The 15,087-nt window shown below is 56.1% G+C and overlaps 1 protein-coding gene and 1 long non-coding RNA gene across 2 annotated transcripts in view; both read left to right on the top strand.

The window, feature by feature from the left end:
* The window catches only part of LOC105853417, a 16,042-nt gene extending 2,375 nt beyond the window's left edge, over positions 1-13,667 (top strand). The window contains exons 2-3 of the long non-coding RNA XR_001145281.1: positions 10,109-10,187; positions 11,460-13,667. This is a non-coding gene — a long non-coding RNA (uncharacterized LOC105853417). The remainder of the gene's footprint in view (positions 1-10,108; positions 10,188-11,459) is intronic.
* Positions 13,668-14,939: 1,272 nt separating this feature from the next.
* Positions 14,940-15,087, top strand: part of TRAPPC9 (trafficking protein particle complex 9) — a 133,557-nt gene continuing 133,409 nt past the window's right edge. The window contains exon 1 of the mRNA XM_012722892.1: positions 14,940-15,022. The gene's annotated coding sequence lies outside the window, so the exon portion shown is untranslated. The remainder of the gene's footprint in view (positions 15,023-15,087) is intronic.

Below are 15,087 nucleotides of genomic sequence, written 5' to 3' on the forward strand. Positions count from 1 at the left end.
GCTGTGCTTTAACCCGCTGCGCCACCAGGGAGGGCCTCTACCGCCCACTTTTTGACTGGATTCTTTACTTTGTTTCTTGAGCCCTGTGAGTGTTTTTTCTCTTTGTGATCCATCCCTCATCAGCTGTGTGAAGTGCAGAGTTTCTCCCCCTGGGTTTTGATGAGTGTCTTGCTGAGACAGGCCTCTTGCTTCGTTTCCTTTACCCTAGGGGCTGATGTATGTCTTGTAGTGTTTTACCTGTATCTTCTTCAACATATTTTATGGCTTCAGGTCTTATGTTCAGTTATTTTAGCCATTTGGAGCTGGTTTCTGGGCATGGTGTGAGTAGCGGTCTAGTTTCCTTCTTTTGCTTACGCTGGTCCAGTCCTCCCAGCACCACTGGTTGAGCAAACTCTCCTTCCATTGCATATTCTTGGCTCCTCTGCCAAAGATTGGTTGTCCATCCATGTGTGCTTTTATTTTGGGGCTGACTGTCCGGTTCCACTGGTCTGTGTGTCGATCTTTGTCCCAGTACCACACTGGGACTGTCGTATAGTTTGAAGTCTGGGGGTGACGCCTCCGCTCTCCTTTGTTTTAGGCAGGAGAGCTTTGGCTCTCTCGTTTTTTGTGGCTCCGTGTGAATTTCACCAAGATATGTTCTATTTCTATTTCTTTGAAGAATGTCATGGAGAGTTTGTCGGAACAGCATTAAGTCTGTCAAATGCTTTTGGCAGGATGGCCCTGCTGGTCATGTGAGTTCTTCCAATCCCTGAGCAAGGGACGGCTTTCCATTTCTTTGTGTCCATTTGTTTTTAACAAAAGTGTTTATAATTTTCTTTGTATTAAGTCCTTCACCTCTTTTGTTAGGTTTATCCTCATGTATTTGATATTTTTTCTTTCAATCATAAAAGGGATGGTTTTCTTGATTTCTTCTGCTGCTGCTGGTTGTTTGTATAGAGGAAAGCTACTGACTTTTGAGTGTTGATTTCATATCCTGCTACTTTACTAAACTGGATGATTGTTTTGATTAGTTTTCTGTGGGGGTTTCAAGGTTTTGTAAGTATATTATATCATCTGCAAATAATGATAGTTTCACTTCTTTCTCTGTTTCTTGTGTGGATTCCTTTGTGTGTCTTTTTCCTGTCCTGTAGCTCTAGCGAGGACGTAGAGTCTGATGTTGCAGAGCAGTGGCGAGCGTGCACATCCTCGTCTTGCTCCTGATCCCAAAGGAAAGGCTTTCAGCTTTTTACCATTGAGAATACTGTTGGCTTTGGGTTTGTCAAACATGGCTTTTATCATGTTCCTGTATGTTCCTTCTGTTCCCACAGTTTCAAGGGCCTTTATCATAGATTGATGTCGAGCTTTGCCGAATGCCTTCTCTGCATCTATTGAGATGATCATATGGTTCTCATTTTTCTTCTTGTTGATGGGTTGGTCCTGGGCGTTATCCTTCTGATGCACGTTGCTGGATTCTGTTGGCGAGGATGTTATTGAGGATTCTGCATCAGTGTTTATTAGCGAGACTGGCCTGAAGCGTTCTTTTTTTTCTTTGTTTGGTCTTGTTTGCCATGTTGGCTTCATTGAATGAATTTCGTAATATTCCTTCTTTCTCAATTTTTGGTAAGAATTCATGTAGGATAGAACATTTGGCAGAATTCATTCGTAAATCCGTCTGATGCTGGGCTTTTGCTCTCGGGGAGGGTGTTGACTACTGTTTCCATTTCACTGCCAGTAGTTGGCCTGTTTAGCTGCGCCATCTCTTCTTTCTCTGGCTTTGGATGGCAGTAAAGTTGTAGGAATTTGGTGTGGACATATTTTCAAGCTTTCCGATGTTTTGATTCTCTAGCTGTTTTAGGAGGTGAGAGTGTCATTCTCTTTGGGGCACATTTGAGAGCGGGCGGGTTAAGATTCGGAAGGATAACGGAGAGAGCGGCACCTGGAGAAAGAAGAGAAGGGAGGAAAGGGGGCAGACTCGAGTTGGCAGGGACCCGGAAGCTGGAAGTCATCTTGAGGAGAAAGGAGGGGGGCAAAGGAGATCTTCAGAGAAGAGGGGACATGCCCACCATTTCAAAATAAGAAACACGCTTCCACCTCGGGAGAGGTAAGCAGCAGCCACGGCCCTGAGGGAGGCCTCCCCGACCAAGGGCAGCCCCTGGTCCTGTTCGCGCACCCCAAGTCGGGAGGTGGCCGGCGATGTCCGAGGGGCTTCTCATCCTTGCTGGCAGGTAGCCTGCGTCTCTGTAGCTCTGGCCACCAGAAGTGCTTCCCAGCCTAGCCTGCAGCTGGCTTCTGGGCCGGTCAACAGGAGAGGCTGCCGCGGAGGGGGAGGAGGCGCTGGCATTACCCACGTGGATATCATCCCTGCACGTGGGTGAGCGCCAGCTCAGCTTTGCCCGGGGCTGGGCTCAGAAGCCGGTGGCCCCATGGCCAGTGGACTCCGGGGCCCGCCAGGGCCAGCGCTAGCTGCCTGCTCTCATGCTCCTGCAGCAATCCCAGCATCCTAGTTATTAAATCTTCCTCTGAAACATCTAAAGCTGCCTCTGCTTTCCTGAATGAAGGTTGAAATGAGCATCCGCGCCCTTGGAAACGCCACGAGGATGGGGTGCTGGGTGTCTGAACTGGCGGTGCGCCTCAGAGACGCCTCTCTGGGGCAGCAACCCTGGCAACAGTGCCCACGGTTGCCATCTGTCGCTGGCTGGCTGGAGAGCCCGCTGCAGGCAGGGCTGTGAGTGGCCGTGGGCCTGGTTGCGTGCGGAGACGTGTGCAAGCTGCCTCTGGGCGCTGCAGACGCGCACAGTGTGGGGGAGCTGCTGGTGAACCCCGTGTCTGCTGGCCCTCTGCGGTCCTTCTCATCAGCTCTCTACCATGGTGTCGGGGCCCTGGGAATTAGATCGGGAGTGGCTGGTGGGATACAAGAAAGCCCCAGGCCTTTGTCCACGGAAACCAGCTCTCTCCCCACTCGGGCTGAGCAGATCAGTCTCTGGCTGCCCGAAGCGCCTTTCATGGGCTCCCCGAAGTACTTACTGGCAAGGGGGTGCTCAGGCCTGTCCAGGCCCATTCATCCAGTCCATGACAGGGCCAACCGCAGAGCCCAGTCGGGGTGCTCGCGCACGGGCGGAACGCTGGTATTCTTGCACTTGTGCAGAGGCTTGTTGGCTTGGAGAGGGAGAAGAGAGTCTCTGGGGCTGGTCTGGCGGCGGGGGACATGGGCCTCACACCCGCATCTGCAAGGCACAGAGGGCTCAGAGCATGACCACGCCCTCTGTGGCCGCTCCTAGGGCAGCAGCGGCGGCTGCCTCCCCAGCTGCCTCGGCTGGCGCGAGGGTGGGGCCCCAGCTGGGTCCTGGCTCCAGGTCTGCCCCCTCAGGCCTGAACAGGGACAGGCTTGGCCTGGTGCCCTAGCAAAGCTCAGATACGAGAGCGCGTGTTCTGGGGAAAGGCCGAGTGCTGGCCCGCTTTCCTGCAGCCCCGCTCCGACACGCCCCTGAGGAGATTCATTCCCAGCACGCGCTGTCCTGGGCTGACCACCACCTCTGCGGGAGGGGCGGCTAGCTGGGCCCTGGGGTGAGTCCAGCTGCGTGGAGCGGGTTTGCCTTGCTTTCCTGCCTCAGCCTGGCAGTGGGGGGCTGAGGCTGGGAAGGAAGGAGAAGGGCCACGCAGCGCCCACCCCCGCCCGTCCTCCAGGGTGAGCCTCGGGGTCACAAAATAGGCTCAGAAAGGAGGCAGCCTGGTTCCCGGGACAGGCTCCCCAGGAAGAACTCCAGGGCCATGTGTCGAAAAGCTGCTGGGGCCTGAGCCCTCCCCGAGGCCCACCTGCACCCCTGGCCGAAACGCAGCAAGTGAGGGGCCAGATGGAGACCTTGGCCGGAACCAGCCAACCTCTGCAGAGACCTGGGCTCTCTGCTCACGGAGGAGGCGTCACGCAGGAGGCAGGGAGGGGACGTCCCAAACCCCCAAACCTGCCCGCGCTAAGCAGCTCCTGCCATCTGCTGCATCAAGACACAACGTGTGAGATCTCTCCGGGAGAAACTCCCCACAGTCTGTGTGCAGTGCAGAAAGACAGAGGGTGTAGTTTCTGAATCAAGCACCCAAAGTGACCTGACCCTCGTGGGGCTGGCCCAGCAGGGCCGAGAGCCGCCGCTGTCTAAAGGTCCTTCCGTGGGGACCCACGGAGAAGGGCCAGCAGTGGCCAGACAGGCCTGGGGGAATCACACCCACGCTGCCACGGTCCCCCCTCAGTCTCACCCCGTCTGCCCCGGCCCAGGGCCGAGAAACGAGGACCGCCGCCTCCGGGTCTCTGCTCCCTGCGCCCCCAGGTCTCCCTCTGGCCCACCCTCTTGCTTCCTCTCTGGTCTCCTCTCCAGGTCTCCTCCTGCTCAGCTCCACCCTCCTTTGGGTGGGAAAGGGTCCCCCTTTTCCTGGGGACCCAGGTTACTGTGGGACCCCACGGAGGCACCTTTGCCCCCGTAAATGTGGGCCGTGCCATGTTCCCATTGTGGCTGTAACAAGTCCCCCCAGTGCTGAGATGGCCCGTGTACATCTGCACCTTCTGGAGGAGAGGCCTGAAACCAGAGGTCCGCGGCCGAGCACCTGCTGCGGCTGCTGGGAGGCTGCTAGGGGCCCCGTGGCCCAGCTGGGCTTGGCAGAAATTCAGCCAATCACAGGAGAAATCGCCTTCGAGAGGCTCCTGACTCTGCAAGGGCCAGCTGAAGCCTGTTGGCTGCAGGGGATGGAGGCAGAGGGCTGCCCCAGAAGCCCCCGGGGCCACTGCCTGCTTCCGGGCAGCCCAGGACAAGCAGCAGCTGCGCAGGCCAGAGTCCAGCCCCGCGCCCAGTGCCCAGCCTGGACACCAGGGCCCCACCGCTCTCAGGTCCAGGGCGCGCCCGGCCTGTCCCGTCCACCCTGGTGCGGGACCCACAGTAAGTGTTCCTCGCCTGAGACCTCAAAGTTTGTGGGGCCAGTTGGTGAAAGCCAGGCACCTTCAGGATAGTAGCAAGCCAGGCCTTGGCATTTCCAGCTTCTGGAGGCGCCTGCACCCCGGGCGCCCCCCAACATCCAGTGTGCCGGTGTTCGGCGCTCTTCCCCCGTGAGGACCCTGCGACTGCACGGCGCGTGGGCCGTCCTGGACTGTCCCCGGTCCCAGGTGTGCGGGGGGGCTGGGTGCATTTCCGATGACCAGCGCCTTTGTGCTCGCTGGTCACTTGCTTGGCGGAATCTCTGGACGGGAGATTCCTCTTGTACTTGCAGGTGGGTCACCTGGCCTGGGTGACGAGTGGTCACGCCCAGCAGGTATGGCGGAGCGCTTTCTCGGCAGGCTGCAGGTCTCTGCGTGCTGTCTCCTCACTCTCTCCATCGTGCTCTCTGGAGCACAAGAGCTCTCGCCCGGCCGTCTCAGCTTACCTGTTGCTTTTCCCTTGGTGTCCTGTCACGAACTGTAGATTTATGTTATGTGAAGTTTCACTGTCAATGCTTTAATGTTGCAAACTGCAGAATGGGAGAAAATATTTGTAAATCACATGTCCAATAATGACTCATCTGATTAATGTCCAGAAATCATCCAACTTGGCCTTCCCCGGCGGTGCCGGGCTTATGTCTCAGGCTATCAATCTACCTGCAGCTGCTGCAGCATGAGTTCGATCCCCAGCCAAGGGGGTGGCCCCCAGGGCGCGGCAGTCCTGTCCTGACCCGCGCTGCCCCCTCACGGTGGACTTTGTTCTGCTCCCTGTTCTATCTCTGGGGAATCCTCTCAACCCCCACATTTCTGACTTGTACCCCAGTTCTGTAAGCATAAATAAGTCAATCTTTTTTTTAAAAAAGCTTGATAGGGATTGAACTGAGTCCATAGATCATTCTGCGCCGTCTGGACTTCTCAGCCACGTGACTCCTGTTCACGAACAGGGCGTATCTTTCCGCTTGTGTCTTCCTCAGTTCCTTTGTTCAGTATCACCATTACCATCTTACAGATCTTTCTCCTCCTTGGTTCAACTTTTTAAAAAGATTTATTTATTTGACACAGATAAGAAATAGGCCAGAGGTTTGAGGGGCGAGAGGCTTCCCAGAGACAGAGAGGGGAGCAGAACAGGCAGATCCAGTGAAAAACTGCTGCGGGGCACAGCGGGGAGACAGGAGCTGACCCTGTTTGATTGCCTGGCCGAGGGTTGAACTCGTGTTGCAGTAGCTGCAGGCAGCATCATGGTGCTGTGCGTTAACCCTTGTGCCCCTGGGGAGGGCCCGGACAGAGCAATTTTAGAAATTTGTGTAAGGTCCTGTTGAAGGTGGCCTTCCTGGCACTTGCTGACGTGCTTTGGGGGGCTGCATGTGCACATGAAGACAGATGTGGCGGGTTTGGGTCCAGGCAGGGGAGAGAGGCAGGGGCCTTTGCCCCAAGCAGAGTGAGAGCTATAGCAGGTGCCCTGGGGTGGCGAGGAGGAAGGCGGCTCCCCGCCCCGTCCCGCGTAGGCCCGGCTCTGTCGGCAGGGCTGGTCTCGCTGTGGGAACGAAGCCGCTGCGGTCGGGCAGTCGGGCAGACCCTCTCCCACGAAGGTGCGCCGGGCTGGCCGCCCAGGGGCCCACGGGGAGGCGGCGAGAAGAGCCTTAGTGTCCCTGTGGGGGCAGCACTCTGAAATGGCGTGGGGGGGTCCAGTGGCAGGAACGGAGAACAGACACCTCGGGCCGGAAGCTGAAGCTCAGGGCCGCTCCCGGGAAGACTTGCTCTCTCAGCTGCCCTGCGACGCGCTGGTCGGGAGGCCGAGGCGAGGCAGCGGTTCTGCACGCACAGGCTGCTTCCTGTTCCCGGGCCAGGGGAGCGGTTACTTTCCAAACTTGGCTGCACTTTTAAAAATACACTTTGTAGGCCACACCCCCTGCGTGCTCCAGGACGCCTGAGTCAGGCGGAAGCGGGCTGTATTTTTAGCCACCAGGCTGTGTATATCCTCCTTTTAATAATTGTTGGATAACTTGAGACTTGCGCCAAGTGCGGAACAAATAGCTGGTTTCCAGAGCCGTTTCAGTGTGGGGCCCAGCAGCGGCCACGAGCAGTCCCAGGCCGCTCGCTGCGCATCGCCACAACCTCCCAGGACATCGCTGGGCACCGTGACACCCGGCCCTGCCCTTCCATTCGGCTCTTGCCGCAACACGATCTAGACGCCTTCATCTTCTTACTTCCTGGCGTCTACTCCGTCTTGCTTGGGCTCGCGGTTTCTCGAGCTCCAGGTCAGTTATCCCCTTGAACATCCGTCGTTGCTTCCTGCTTACACCCAGCTCCTTCGGCAGGAGCAGGGCGGCAGCCATCGGGCGCGGAGCGATGGCGCGTTACCTCCGATGCAGCTTGACTGGAGTCTTTTTTTTAATCTAAGGGTCGAGTCCCGACTGACATCTAACGCCGTACACGTTCAAGGCGCACGCCGCTGACCCAACGCGCTTCCGCGTCAGCAGTGGCCACCGCGTCGTACCCCGGCGTGGCGAGGTGGTCACGCGGCCTCCCATCCTCCCTGAGTCGGAACAGCTAAGCGCTGCCTCTCACAGGCCGGCAGTGCGGTGACCCTGGGCGGTGCTCACCGCGCTGGGGGGGGGGGACTCTCGCCCCAGCCCTCCCCACGCCTGCCCGTCCTCCACCCTGCTTCTGTTTCTTCCTTGTTCTTTTCTCTTTTTTAAAAAAACATTTATTTATGCATACAAGAACTGGGGTACAGGCCACAGGTGTAGGGGTAAGAGGACGCCCCAGAGACAGAGCGGAGCAGGACAGATGGGTCCACTGAAACCCACTGCTGAGGGGAGCAGTGGGGAGACAGGAGGGGCCTGCTGCACCCGGGGGCCCCTCCCTGGCCGGGGTAGCCTGGTGATAGCCTGATAGTCCTGTGGCTCAGCCTGGCGCCCCCAGCGAGAGCCTTCCTTCCTACTGTTTCTGTGGGTGAGTGAGTCCTCTGCTTCAGAGGGGGAAGGAGAGACCTGGCAATGCCTGGATAGCCGAGGGTTAGGCATTTTTAGGGGCGACGCCATGACCACCGGAGGGTTTCCCAGGGCGAGGTATCTGAGCCTGCCATCCCCTGGTGGGAAACCCCACTGCTCAGTTGGTAGCATGGGGCGTCTGCATTCATGTTCTTTCCTGAAATTTTTTTATTTGATTGATGCTACTTGAAGAGTTTGATCTGTTATGAATAATTCAGATGAATCCTGCATCAGCTTGCCAGGTAGCAGACAAGCAGCCTCCATCTTTCCTTTAAAAAAGCAGCCTTAATGCAGTTACACACAGAAGGTATAAGGAATGGTATCACCTGGAACACAATAGCTGGACTTGTGAGGCACATGACTTCAAATCAGATTATTTTACAGGTAACATATATAATATGTACAGCAGTATAATGTAGGTCTCTGCCCACCCAGTTCGAGAACTAAGCCATTGCTCAGTCAACTCAATGCCTTGTGTTTTTTCCCTGAGCTTTGGTCTTTTTCTGAGTTTGTACAGAACAGATTGACGCCACCTCCCTCGACAGTGGCAAAATTTTAGGTTTTTGAGGCAACCGCGTCCTGACGGGGCCGCAGGGATGGTTTCCTGGAGGAGCTAGCTGGCGTATTCTGCTGGCTGCTGGTCACATTTGGAATTGCAGCTGCCCCTGTGTTACTGGGACTGTCTCTTGGAAGTTTATTTTCATATTTACAGTATTTTGAAATGTAAAATCAGATTTTTTGAGTTGGATGTATTATAGTTTACATTTACAAGTCTTCTTGTTCTACAAGTGGCCACCACATTCTGGGGAGCACTCAATAAGTGCCAGCTGCTCACATTTATACTTTTTCAGCTTTTTTTTTAATAGTTTGTATGTGTGTGTGTGTGTTATGTGCATGCTTGTGTGTACTTGGGATTCTTTTTTTAGTAATTCCGAAAATTAATGGCTAATATATGACATCTACTTATGTAGTTGTTCACATGAAAAATGAATTATCTTGATGGGAAATCATTCCAGTGCTTTTAATTACACTTCATGAAATAGGAAGTATCTTTATTACTCTATAAACGAAGGAAACCTAGTAAAATAAACAGTATTTGCCATCCACTCATATCTGCTTGGTGAACATGTTACTTCCCAGCAAATCTCACATTGCAATGTCCTGTGTAAAATGTAGCAAACAGTAAACATCTACTATGCTCTTCAGGACTTTGAATTTGTTCATGAAGAATAGATTGTGTGTGAAATTTCATCTCTAAAAATTCACAAATTACTGAATTACAAGAACTGAAGAACTAACTTTTGCAGTGAAGAAACTTAACAGCCACCTTAGCCAAGTGACTTAACATCACAGTGAGACAAACCAAAGCTCATGCCTGGGAGGTAACTATGGGAGGGATTACCCTCCTTGCTTGAGGAAGCTATCCTTTCCCCCCAGGGAGCAGCAGACCCCTCCTGTCTTTAGCTGCTCCCCTCAGCAGTGTATCTCAATAGATCCAACCCCCTGTTCTGCTCCCCACCCTGTCTGTGGTGAATCCTCTCACCCCCTGTACCTCTGGCTGCATCCCAGTTCTTGTATGCATCAGTGAATCTTAAAAAAGAAAGAACACAATCAGAATCTAACCATGAGGAAAGCGTCTCGGACAAACTCAAATTGGAATATTCTACAAAACAGCTAATTTGCATTATCCCAACATACTAGGATTGTTACAGGGTAGCCCAAGTCCGAATAGTTCCCTTAGGACATGCTTCCCCTTAACAGGATCATGAAAGACACAGAAACTGGGAAGTTGTTGCAAAGGAAAGGATACAAAAAATGTGTCCACTAGCTGTAACATGTGGTCTGGACGGGACTGGGAGAAATAGCTACAAAGTATTTTTAGGGCAGATCTTTATCTCCCTATCTTGAAAATGAAACAAATGAAGCAAAAAAGGGAAACAGTTGGTGACTACGGAGGTGTGACGAGAGCGTTTTTTACAATTCGTGCCGGTTCTCATCATTTGAAATGATATATTAAAAAGTGACTCCTCAAAGTGCTCTCAAAGTAACAAGTTCCTTGAGAACAAAGAATCGGTCTCCTTAAAAATAATTTATTTTTCCCTCATAAATCAATGTATGTAAACTTAGAAAGTAACGAAGTGTAGAAAAGTGAAAACTGCCAACCAGCTGACCACCCTTGCAGGTCCAGGGCACCAGGACGGGAGAAGAGCCCGTGGAGGCTGGACGCGTCCTGTGGGCGGCCGAACACCAGAGCCTACAAGGTGGGCACCTGGCCTCCAGGAAAGCGAGGACGCTGGTGGGCGTTAAGGTCAGACACAGGTGGACAGTCCAGCGGACAGGGTGGGCAGGGTTTCCCAGGGGGCGGCAGTGGGCGGGGCGGTCCAGCTCCTCTGCTGGTTTCGTGGGCTGGTGTCTGCGGCCAGTGGGGGTAGAGGCACCTCAGCAAGGCCCCAGGGCCCTCCCTCCTCTAGTACCCATGGGGTGCCCGCCCTGTCTGCCACCTCTGAGCCCCCAGAGGCGGAGAGGAGCTCCTTTGCCCCGGCAGCTGGTGTTGGGCCTCAGTCCTTCCGCTCACGCTGCGTCATTTCCGGTCGCCGGCTGAGGTCGCCCCCTGCGCCGCCAGCGGGCTGGGCCTGCCCTGGAGAGGTTCCTTTTGGGTCCCCCTCTTCCAGTCTGACCGCTTTCGATAGCCAAAGGGCTCTTAGGTGTTGCAGGGGTGCTGGTGTGAGGGGAGGCAAAAGGGGTTAACTTCTGTTCAGGAGCAACAGATCGATCGCCTTCAAATCCGCAGAGGGCGCAGCGGGTGCCTAGAGCGCCCTGTGGCCCCTCTGGCGCAGGCGCAGTGCTGCCCTGCCCCGAGCCGGCCCCCGGATCCAGCGCTCCGGGCTTTCCATGCAGCCAAGCCGGAGCCGCGGGGGCGGGCGGGGGCGGGCAGGTGAGCCCAGTCGTTGATTGGTCCGGAGGGACCTGCGGGAGCCGCTCCAGCCCCCGGGGCGGCTGGGGAGCCCCATTCATTCCTGCTAGCGCTGAATGGCGCGATCCCTTCGGGCTGGGGAGCGAGCTGCGTGGGTGCCGGCGCCTGGTGCCGGTCTGGGCCCCTGACCTGCGGGGACCCACGGCTTGGCTGGCGCTGTGCAGTGTCCCGCCTGTGGCCCTGCAGGCCTGTCACCTGTGCGCTGGCCGCGGGGGTGTGCCCAGGCGGCCTCCTGGGGCCGCCTGCTCCCAGAGCTGCGAGGAGTGCCGGGGTGGCCCTGCCTCCCTGCACGCCATCCCTTTTGTCTGTGGGGGCTCACGCGGTGGAGCGAGCTTTGCCCCTCTTAGCTTGTAGGTCTCCGGGCCTTTGACGGGGGCCTGTGGTGTGGTCCTGCACTGCCGACACCCCGACCTGACTGAATTATTGCTGGGCGCAGGGAGTAGTAAGCCAAACCCAGAAGTTTGACTCCAGACCTAAAGCAACCTTCCCCAACCGACATATTAGTCATGAACTCCACGTGTAAATAGCCGTCGTTTCATTCCTGTGTTTCATCTTTCAGCTCCACCCCAGAGGAAAAAGAAGTGCTGTTGCTTAGTCACTTTAGTGAGGACCGTCTGCTTTGTAAGGTCACAGTGAGTGAATGGTCTGAGAAATGTGCACAGGCACGTGGGCACCGCCGGCCAGGCAGATGGTAGTTCCCACGGGCTGTGACTTTGAGAGGACCGCTGTGAGTAGATGCCCTGCCCAAGTGTCCGGCCAGTAAGTAAGGGTAGCTGCATGAATCTGATCTCTGGGCGCGGGGACTTGACCCTCCCGGTGAGACGCAGCACAGTGGACAGGCGTCCGCGGACTGCAGGGCAGAAGAGGTCTTACAGCATGGGGACACCAGAGCCCTCCAATTCTGCTGGGAGCCAGAATCCCAAGAAGAGGTGGGCTTTGCACAGAGCGTCGCTGATGTCACCCGAGCAGAACACTTCGGCCAGGACAGCGGGCAGAAACGTGGATTGTCCCTAGGAAGACAGCCGATGAGGTCACCCCCTCCCAGAGCCACACAGGGGCGCATTCAGGCCTGTCTCAGTGCTTTCTCGGACTTGGCTTCATTTAATCCTGACAATGATGCTGTGATGCGATCCTCGCTGGCCGCCGTGAGCCGCCAGGGTTAGCGAGGCAGCAGGCGGGCCCAGCTGTGCGCTGACTCCGGCTGGAGCGTAGCTGTCCGCACCCCTCCCTCGGAGGGCTTCGGCCCTCTCTGAGGTTCCATCAGGTGTTTCAGAGAAGCGTCCTCCAGGGTGGACCCAGGCTGCGGGGGCAGCGCCGAGCCCTGGCCACTGGACCACCATGGTTGGTGTCTCCGGACATCGACACCGCAGCAGGAACTTCGCAGACGCTCAGGCAGGCAGGCGAGAAGAGGCAGGTTTGTTTAGAGAAAGGAAAGTTGATGGACGAGACAGGGAACAGAAAGCGGGACTCGGCCGGACTGTGAGACCAGGCGGCACAGGCTGAGGAGGCCAGGCGAGGCGTGCAGGGAGTGGGGCCCTTCTTGCCCCGACTGTCAACTGTCCTAAAGCCCCCCCCCCCGTGGGGGCCTTGCCCTTGTCTCATGCGCCATCTTGGTGTCCCCCTGTGCCCAGCGGTAAGTCTCTGTGTCCGGCCTTTATCCTGGAATCCTTTTTCTCTATAACCCGTATTCCAGAAGGTCCTGCTGCCCCCAGTCCTGGGGTGTTTGTCCCCCTTGGAACTTGTCGCCCTTCCCTCTGGGGCCCTCTTCATGCTTCTGAGGCTCCTGCACAGCCTCGGAGCTGCCTCATCATCCCCAACTTGTCTTGGGGCTCACGGGGGCCTGAGGTTAGTGTGCGGTTGGGCCTCGTGGTTTTGGTGGTTCCTTCCAGCCCAACTGTACCTGCAGACTCTGAGACAGGCTTTGGTATATTTTGAATTCCTGATGGGGGTTGGGGGGCTCGGGGGTACTTGCAAGATGTTAATGCTCTCAAAGGAGGCACTGGTCAGGGCATCCCACTTGATGGCTGCGGGACTTCAAGTCTGACACTCTCAGAGACTCAGCGTTTCTAAAAATGTGGAATAGCTTCCTCTCCCTGTCCCTTCACACTCAGCTTTTCTGGGACAACAAAATACATTACTACAAGCAGGCACATTGCAAACAGAGAAACATCGCACAAAAATAGCAACTTCCCTTTTGCCAGCATTCAGTCTTACTTTCCAAAGTCCATTTATGGAGGCGATAAGGCAGAGAAGGACCATGGAAAGAGCCAGGTCATGCAGCCGGACAGGTGCATTTGAATCCCTGAATAGCACTGGGCCCCCCGGGGGCCCCAGCCAAGTGGTGTGTCTTGTCTGGACCTCAGCTCTAAGAATAGTCACCTTCTGTGGGCCTTAAGAAGACACGTGAGCTAAAGTGGAGCTCTCTTTCTGGCACACAGATCTCCAAAGAAACATTTGTTTAACATTTGTTTTCTGCATTGTAGAGCCTTCAACCTGCACCCCGAAGTCCTGGAGCAACACCCTGGTGGCCATTGTGGGGTGACCTGAGGTTTTGCCCCACAGCATCTCCATTGAAAACCTTTCCTGCCTGCGGCCACAAACCGGCTCTGCCTGTTAGGGCCTAGAACCGCGTTCACTTTTTGACTCATCTCTACTCCTTGGAAAGGGAGTCAACAAAAGCTTGATTGGTTTTCCACTGCTCCTAGGCAGGAGAAGGGTTAGCATATTATTATTTTATAAAAACATGAATAATAAAATATGCCATAAAACAGCACGGGCACACAGCAGTCAATAAATGTTTGCTGATTTGAAGAAAAGCGAGGCGGCGACCTTTCTCCTTCTGCTGTGTCTGCGAAACAGCTGCTCAGCCCTCTGCCACGTGGTGGGCTTTTTCAAGTTAAAAAGGAAATTCACAGAAGTCCGCAACAGAGAGGGGTTGCTGGTCCTCTGCTCTCCTCCTAGCCTTCCCAGGAGGCGTCGTTGTTTGCAATTCCTTGTGTATCATTCTTTTCCCATTGCATGTATGTAAGTCCTTCTTAAGTTATTGCTTTATTTCTTTTTTTTAGATTTTACTTATTTATGCATAAAGAACTGGGGTACAGACCAGAGGTGCAGGGACAGTGAATTCACCAGAGACAGCAGGGAGCAGGACAGGCAGATCTACTCAAGTCACTGCGGAGAGGAGCTGCAGGGAGACAGGAGGGGTCTGCTGGGCCCCGTGGGTCACCTCTGGGCAGGGATAGAGCTGGCACTGGAGCTGTGGAGGCAGCTTCTCGCTGCTGAGCTCCAGCCCACTACCCCACCAGGGAGCGCCCCCCACACAGAGGCTGCAAATCTTCAAGTGGATTCCGCACCTAGATGCTGGGTTCCCTGGCCCTGGGACTTCGGACATTTGTCCCACAGGGGATGCTGGTGGGGGCCTGTGCTGTGAATGGATTGCTGGGGGCCAGGCTGGGCGTATCCCCAGGGAGACCAGGCACTCTGCAGTCAGCTCGGCTCTCTGTGCCTTTCCAGCTCACTCTTCCAGCCTTTTCAAGTTTGGGTGTAGCCTGCACCCCCCTCGCCTCCCCCCCACCCCCCGCGGAGAGGGGCAGGCCCACCTAGAGGAACTGGGAGGTGCTTCTGTCAGTTTCCCAGCCTGTGAGAGGGAGAGTTTATACTCCTTTTGAGAATGGAGTATACCCCTGCTGCTTGGTCTTGGACCAGAGTCCCAGCCAGGTCCGGCTTAGGGGTGTGATGCCACAGGGGTGCTGAAGGGCCCTGCTGGAGGGCCAGAGCCTGCAGCCAGGCCTGCTAGCCCCGGGGACTAGAGGGCCCGGGAGCAAAACCTCTTTGTTCCCCTGGGGGCCCTCAGGCGTCTGCTCACCGGCCCCCAGCCGTCTCCCAGCCTCCCCTCCCTCCGCTTTCCCTCTCCCTTCCCTCCCGTTCCGGGTCTTCCTCCCTCCCCGCCCCAGCGGCGGCTCTTCCAAAACCCGGAGCGGATCCACCGCCCGGGGCCCGGGCCCGCGCATGCGCAGTAGCGGGACCGGCCGGCCGCCTGTCGAAAGCTCCAGGTTTGAGCCGGGGAAGCGGCCGCAGAGGCTGCCTCGCCCCGCCGCCCGCCAGGCCCGGGCCGCCGACCGCGTAAGTGCCAGGTGGGCTCTCCACAGTTTCGGGCCGGCGGCGGGAGGGCGCTCCGGTGTGCCCGC

The sequence above is a fragment of the Condylura cristata genome, unplaced genomic scaffold (assembly GCF_000260355.1).
Source record: "Condylura cristata isolate star-nosed mole 26May11 unplaced genomic scaffold, ConCri1.0 scaffold00009, whole genome shotgun sequence".
Classification (NCBI taxonomy): domain Eukaryota; kingdom Metazoa; phylum Chordata; class Mammalia; order Eulipotyphla; family Talpidae; genus Condylura; species Condylura cristata.